Here is a 7,458-nt window from a genome sequence, read left to right as displayed (position 1 = left end):
AGTAGCCTACATACAACATTTAAAATATCAAGAAGATACTGTAATCTCTACAATAAAACAGTTTAGTGCAGGACGTCCAAAGATATTAACAGGAGGATGTGCAAAACAGACAAACTAATAAGGCTTTATTTAAACATTAAAGATTACTTTAAGTTAAGGTCTTCTTTTGACTAAGAAAAAACACGTTGGGGTTATCCACAGATAAATAAGTCTGACAAAGTACTTGATGTCCAATATATTGCATAGTTTATTTTGGCACTTGACAATCACCTTCCCTGAATTTGACTCAGGTGTAACTAAAGTCTGATTTAAGGGTTGTTTATATTTCACATCATTAATCAGAATCTGCAAAGTAACTAAAATACATGTAGTGGAGTAAAAATACTAGGTTAACCTCTGAATTGTAGTGGAGTAGAACAAAGTAGTATGCTGCTGTAACAAAAACATTTCCCAACTTGGGATCAATAAAGTATATCATATCTTATTTTAAGATGATCGATGGCTACTGCCATATTTGCAAAATTTGCCTCTGAACCTTGACAAGTGCATGTTTCAGGCTTATCAATGAACAACAGGAGGGGCCACAGACATAAGACCAGCTGATAAAGCTCTTCTGACCTTAGGTGTCATGTGGGTATATTAATTCACCCATTTATTAATTATATGTTTTAAATTTGATAACACTGTGTTTCGTATCCCCTAAACCTCCAGGGTGTACACAGTTTAATACTGGCAACTTCGAATTGTGGGAAATACGAAAACGCCTCATAAAGAGACGTGCCATATAATGTTGTGAAACACACAATAGCCAGCATGTGTAGTTCTGGGGGGGGGGCTGGACCATGGATGTATGGGCTGGACCCGGCGGCTGGACTCGTCCAATTCCAGTTTTGGAAAGTCTGCCGTGGTTCCATTCCATTTCAAAGAGCTGTTGACGCTCAGCGTAACCTTGTCACACTGCCACTCCAACATGCAATCACAGGGATTGATGACTAATCACGGAGTTTGTAAAGCAAGGCGGATGTTGTAGTCCCAAACGATAGCTGGGGATTCTGGGTAGTGTAGTGTCTTCGGAAACTGTAGTGTCTAAACTCCTAAAAAACTATTTGTTTCTCTGAATCGAAGGTTAAAAACACAACAGCATTGTACACAATTTAAACCAATCAATATTGTGTAATTAACAAGGATAAACTGATGTTTTTTAGTGGATGAGTAATGCAGATATCACTGTGTAATCATTTCACAGTGAGGGGAATATATCCGGTTTTATTATGAAAACTTCGAGACCGGAAAAACTGTTTTCACCCACGCTAACTTTACATGGAAGCTGCATACACGTAATCCTGGCGAGACCTCAAATCATCTTCGTAACATGCATCTATCAAACTATAGATCCTACACATCCACTGGACGTGGATTCTAAAAGTACAATATACACTTCTCGCTAAATCTAATCAAAAAGCATTTTAATGGCCAAACTATTCTACAATTTAGGATTTTCCAGAGAGGGTTAATTGTGAATAAACGGGAGCATGTTGTTTCTTACACGACCACTAGAGGTGCTACACTTTAAAACGTGTGAAACTTCTTCCGGTTCCTTCGACAAAAACCAATGCAATTTCAATCGATAGAATCATAAATCTATCAATCATAAATCTATCGATTAGATTTATGATTCGAAAATTATAAAAGTAGGGTAGACATGTGGATATTATCAAACGTGATCTGTCTCTTCAATATGTGTCAATCACAGACCTAATTTCGAGCTATTTTCCAAAATCCTATGGAGAAATTGCATTGGTTTTTGTCGAAGGAACCGGAAGTGGTAAAATACTAACTTACTTCCGGGTTTTAGGACGCGTCACTGTGGCACTCTATGGCCCAATCCCAAATCACCCCCTTGACCCTACCCCTCCGTGACGGAGTGAACTCCATCTGTAGCCACACTCGCAGCTGAATGAAGTTCCCTCCATTAAGGGTTAAGGGTATAAATACAGCGGCAAGCTTTGGGACAAACAGGGGGTTACGTATTGTAACCCTAGTTATATAAGCACAGGCGGAGCCCTCTACTGGACTCTATGGGTACTACTTTCTATCATGCTGTGCGTGCTTTCACCTACTGAGTTTACGTAAACGTAGCCGGCCAATCGGGGCAAAGCTACCTGAATGCGCGTGCAGGCCCACAGTATATAAAGGCGGCTACACCCGCCGCCCACTATCCTATACACTCTTCAGCGAGCAGACTAGGAAAGACAGGGCCCCCAGGTAGAGGGCTCCGCCTGTGCTTATATAACTAGGGTTACAATACGTAACCCCTTGTTATATTTCACACAGGCTTTCACATCGGGGCTCCGCCCACTGTACCCATAGAGTCCAGTAGAGGGCGGAGCCCCAATGTATACACGCCCTGTCATCCAACAACATCGACCCACCACACCGTCCCTGACCGGCTTTTGGCTAACATCCATTGCATCCCCACTTCCTCCCATCTGGTTGTAACCGTAGAGAAGTTGGGGCCGCAATTTGGATAAGGCACACTCACACACGCTTACCTCGTGTAGAGTGTGCATGCAAAGATCTGTGCGGAGACTCCGTCTGGAGCCTACCGCGCACCATGTTCCCCAGGCCCCTCAGGAGCATGGGAAAACATAAGTGCACCACGTCCCCCACACTCACACACGCTCCGTGTAGAGTGGGCATGGACAATAGTGAGGAAGGCTCTCCCAGCCTGCCTCCAGCCCTGTATGGGGCTGATTACGCACCATGTCTCCCGAGTCCCTCAGGAGCATGGGAAAACACAAGTGCTTTATGTCCAGGGGGGGGGCAGACACCTGCTGACCCCCCTCTCACCAGTCATGCGTTGCCTCGGCAAGCACAGATGACGAGAAGGAGCCAGACATGTCCAGGAGATAACATTTTATGAAGGAGCCTGGCGTAGACCAAGACGCCGACGTGCATATATCCTCTACATTCACGCTGCTGAATAAGGCTGTGTAGAATGCGCACGGACCCCAGTGGGGAGGGCTCTCCCCGCCCGTCCATAGGCATGTGTAATGCACCCGCATAGCCATCCTGTTAGGCGCTTCTTGGAGAGAGCTTTTCTAGCCACACCATCCCCAAAGCACACAAACAGCTGTTCAGTGCGTCTAATGGCAGCCGTGCGCTCTACATAACATGCTAGCGCACGCACTGGGCAGAGGAGGTGCAATTTAGCCTCCCTGGCCTCAATATGGGGTGGAAGATTAAAGCCACCTAACTGAATAGCCCTTGACCTGAACGAACTCCTTAGGCTCTTAGGAGTAAAGGAGGGGTTCGGTCTGAGTGTCGCCCTGCTACGGTCACCCGGATCAAAAGGCAGCTTGGGTGCACCGACAGAGCGGTCAGCTCGGACACTCTTTTGGCCGAAGTCAAGGTAAGTAGCAATGCTGTCTTCCATGACAGTGCTTTCAGGGAGGAGAGCTCCAGGGGCTCAAATGGTTCTGTGACCAGAGCCTCGAGCACCAACAGCAGGTCCCACTGTGGGGCGGAGGTGTGCACTACTGGGCGCTGCCTCCTGACCCCCTGCAAAAATCGCGACATAACTGACTGAAGGCTGACCTGCCTCCAAATCCCTCATGGCAGGACGAAATGGCTGCTGCATACACCTTAATAGTGGAATGAGCCAGCCAGTATCTGTAAGTAGGTAAGATTAGAGCCCAGCGTGCATGACAGAGGCTCTAGACTCCTTCCTTCACACCATCGCCGGAATCCCGCCCACTTTGGCCTGCAACAGGCTGTGGTGGATTCTGCTCCTGCTGCTTGGATAGTCTGAATAACGTTGTCAGACAGCCCCACCTGTCTCAGCCTGTCCCTCTCAGGAGCCAAGCCTGGAGAGGTTGGCCCAGAGTGGGTAACGCCCCTATTGCCCCTGCTTCCTGAGACAGCGCTCCCCAGACCTGAGGAATAGCCCAGACCTGGCCCACCATCATCTGTGTTACCCCGCGTACCACGGCGCCAGGCGGCGATCTGGGGCCACTAGGATGACTGACAGCTGCTCCCGCCTCACCCTATCCAGGAGGGGGGATAAGGTGCAGCGGTGGAAAGGCGTAAAGCAGCTTCCTTGGCCATGGCTTGTGTGCAAATGCGTCCACCGACTCCACCCCCAAGGGCGGATTGTCCCACCGGGCCAGGGAGAACCACAGGGCACAGTGGCTGTTGCGCCGATTGGCGAACAGGTCCACTTCTGCTCTCCCGAACTGAGTCCAGAACTGCTTCACCACCTCCAGGTGAAGCCTCCACTCGTCTGGCAGGGGTCCTCCTCTTGACATGAGGTCGCCCCCCCCCCCCGTTCTCCCCGTCCCGGGATGTGCAGGGCCCTTGGAGACAACACAATCTGTGAAACCCACAACCACAGGTTCTCTGCCACGGTCAACAAGGCTATTGAGCGGACTCCGCCTTGCCTGTTGATGTACGCCACTGTGGTGCGGTTGTCGCTCCTCACTAGCACATGTTTGCCCTGTATTAAGGGTCGTCTCTTTGAAAACGGACATTATGGGGAAATGTGGAATGTGGAGAGAGATGACTCTTACTCTGGAATACATGCACTCGTTTTTACTGAATGGATTTTACACACACATATCACTCTAGAACTAGAGTTACACTACGTAACCCACTGTTCTTCTGCGGAGGTCCCTGAACACACCGCGGCCACTCTCACGGGGGCCGCGCCTCATAATGGGTGTCCAATTAACATCGTATGAAAACGGCCTTGCCGATCTCAACGAGACATTATGGGGAAATGTGGAATTGTGGAGAGAGATGACTCTTACTCTGGGATAAAAGCCATCGTTTTTACTAAATGCATTTTTCACACACACACACACACACACACACATCACTCTAGAACTAGGGTTACAATACGTAACCCACCGTTCATGGAACAGGGCCTCTTTTCGACTTCCTGTTGAAAGGAAACCTATCTCCTCCCAGGATGATAGATTTGACTCTCTATTGCCCCTGAATGGAGGAGGGACGCTGCAAAGCTTGAGTGAGTAACCCAGTCTCAGTGTCCTGCCCCTCTACTCTGTCAGTACACAGCTTTTGTGGGGCTTCCATTCCCCACAAAACTGTGTTCAGGGGACATGCCAGCAGCTGTGAAGCCAAAGCTAAGAAGCTGTAGTATTCTCTGGTGGCCTACTCCGCTGCCAAACCTTTACATAAGAAGGGAGTTTTGGCATGGGGGCTGACACAGAAAAGGGCCGATTTTCTACTGAGGTCCTTGAACGCACCGCGGCACGCTCCCGTGGGGCCGCGGCTCTGTCCTAATGCCGTCTCTTTGAAACGGACATTATGGTGAAAAGTGGAAATGTGGAGAGAGATGACTCTTACAAAATGCAATCGTTTTCACTGAATGCGTTTCTCACACACACACATCACTCTCTCTTGAACCCGCACAGTGTTTTGACAGCACTTCGGTTTATTCCACTCACGTGCACGCGCCCACCTGCTGGCTCCTATACTGGAGTTTACAGAGGGGGCGGGGAGTGTGGGACAGTGTTATTTCCTCTGGGGATGAGCAAGAAGCAGCCACGCTGCGACTACTCCTCACCAGTGGCGGCGCCAGAGATTTTCTCTAGGGGGTGCTGTGGGGTAGCTTGACGTTTCATAGAGGGTGCTCAAACATTTAGGGTTTCCCATTAATGCACCAGCGCTACAGTTGAATTTTCTACTGCAACACTCCCCACTCACACACACACAGTGCACCCGCGACTGTTACAATGAAGGCTCGATAATCAGCTCACGGCATATAGGCAGGGGTAAAGTGCTATTTTTACAAGTGGGGAGCGGACCTCACCTCCTCTAGGAGGGTCCTCACCTCCTCTAGGGGGGTCCGGGGGCTAGCTCCCCCGGGAAGATTTTTTGTTACATATTTAAGTTTAAAAGCATCAATCTGGTGCACTTTGAGAGCAACATTAAGAGATCTATGGATACATCTCAACACCCATACGAAACAGAACTGTCAACAGATTTTCTATTTCTTTATAGATATTTTACAAATCACATCCCCCTTTTAAAACAAACCGTTTGAGACCCACTGAGATAACTAGACTAAAGTTAACTATCTAAACACTGAGAGAGTCCTTTACTTCACCTGAGTTGAGGTTACCTGAGACTCTCCGTCTGACAGGAGAGAGTTTCTCCCTCCACCTTGTTGTTGAAAAAGGCTCTTTATATCCATTAGCTTGGCTAGCTAGCACCAGATGCTAACCAACAACGATCTCCGGTAGATACCCACTGGTGCGCGAGGCGAGCTCACACAACACACAACACACACACACACCACACACACAACACACCACACACCCACACACACACACACACACACACACACACACACACACACACACACCACACACACACACACACACACACACACACACACACACACACACACACACCACACACACACACACACACAACACCAGAGCAGGGCTTGAATGAAACACAGAGACCCAGAAGTAAGCTACTTGTACTCACGAGGCCTATTATGTGCAGAATCCCTCTCGCTTTCAGTTGGTTTTGATTGAGTGTCCACACGTGGTCGTTTAAGGACTAAAAAACGATCAATTTTTCACTTTGCTGTTAGCAAATCATTTTGGCGCTCTAGCTAACAGGAAGTCAATCAAGTGTCACAAAGTAATTTAGCCTATGGGTAGGTCAAAAATTGAATGGGTGCTGACCATTGGCCTAATCATATCACCTGTGTTGGCTTTATGTTTTTGGTCCAAAATGTGTTTGTTTCACATATGCATTGATGTAATCAATAATATTTCTAATTTAATTTAATAAAAATAATAATAATTTTCGAAAAAAAAAAAAAAAAACACATATTTCTTGGGGGTGCTTAGGGGGTGCTTTGGCAATCCTGGGGGGTGCTTCAGCACCCCCTAGCTCCCCCCTGGCGCCGCCCCTGCTCCTCACCCACGTAATCAAGGAGATCGATCCAAAGAGCCCTTCCGTAAACACGGGGGCTCCCGGCCCGGGAGAACAACAACACGGTCCTTTTGGAAAGTGCCATGCGGCGTGATCCCTCCACCGGTATATCACACGGCAGACAACGGCGGCGGCCACGATCAAGCTACAAATAATCGCTCTGATCTGGTGAGGTGGTGCATAGCTGAGCTTCCAACAGTGCGGTGAGTCCATTTTTCCTTCTAATCTTCTAATCTTCGTTCGTTTAACTCTTCGGTTGTCAGATCGTCTGAAGAGAAAAAGGATAGTGGGCGGCGGGTGTAGCCGCCTTTATATACTGTGGGCCTGTGCGCGCATTCAGGTAGGCTCGCCCCGATTGGCCGGCTACGTTTACGTAAACTCAGTAGGTGAAAGCACGCACAGCATGATAGAGAGTAGTACCCATAGAGTCCAGTAGAGGGCGGAGCCTGTGTGAAATATAACATAACTCCCCTCTCTCCGGCAGAA

Source organism: Gymnodraco acuticeps, unplaced genomic scaffold (assembly GCF_902827175.1).
Source record: "Gymnodraco acuticeps unplaced genomic scaffold, fGymAcu1.1, whole genome shotgun sequence".
Classification (NCBI taxonomy): domain Eukaryota; kingdom Metazoa; phylum Chordata; class Actinopteri; order Perciformes; family Bathydraconidae; genus Gymnodraco; species Gymnodraco acuticeps.
Note: the sequence above shows the minus strand (reverse complement) of the source record.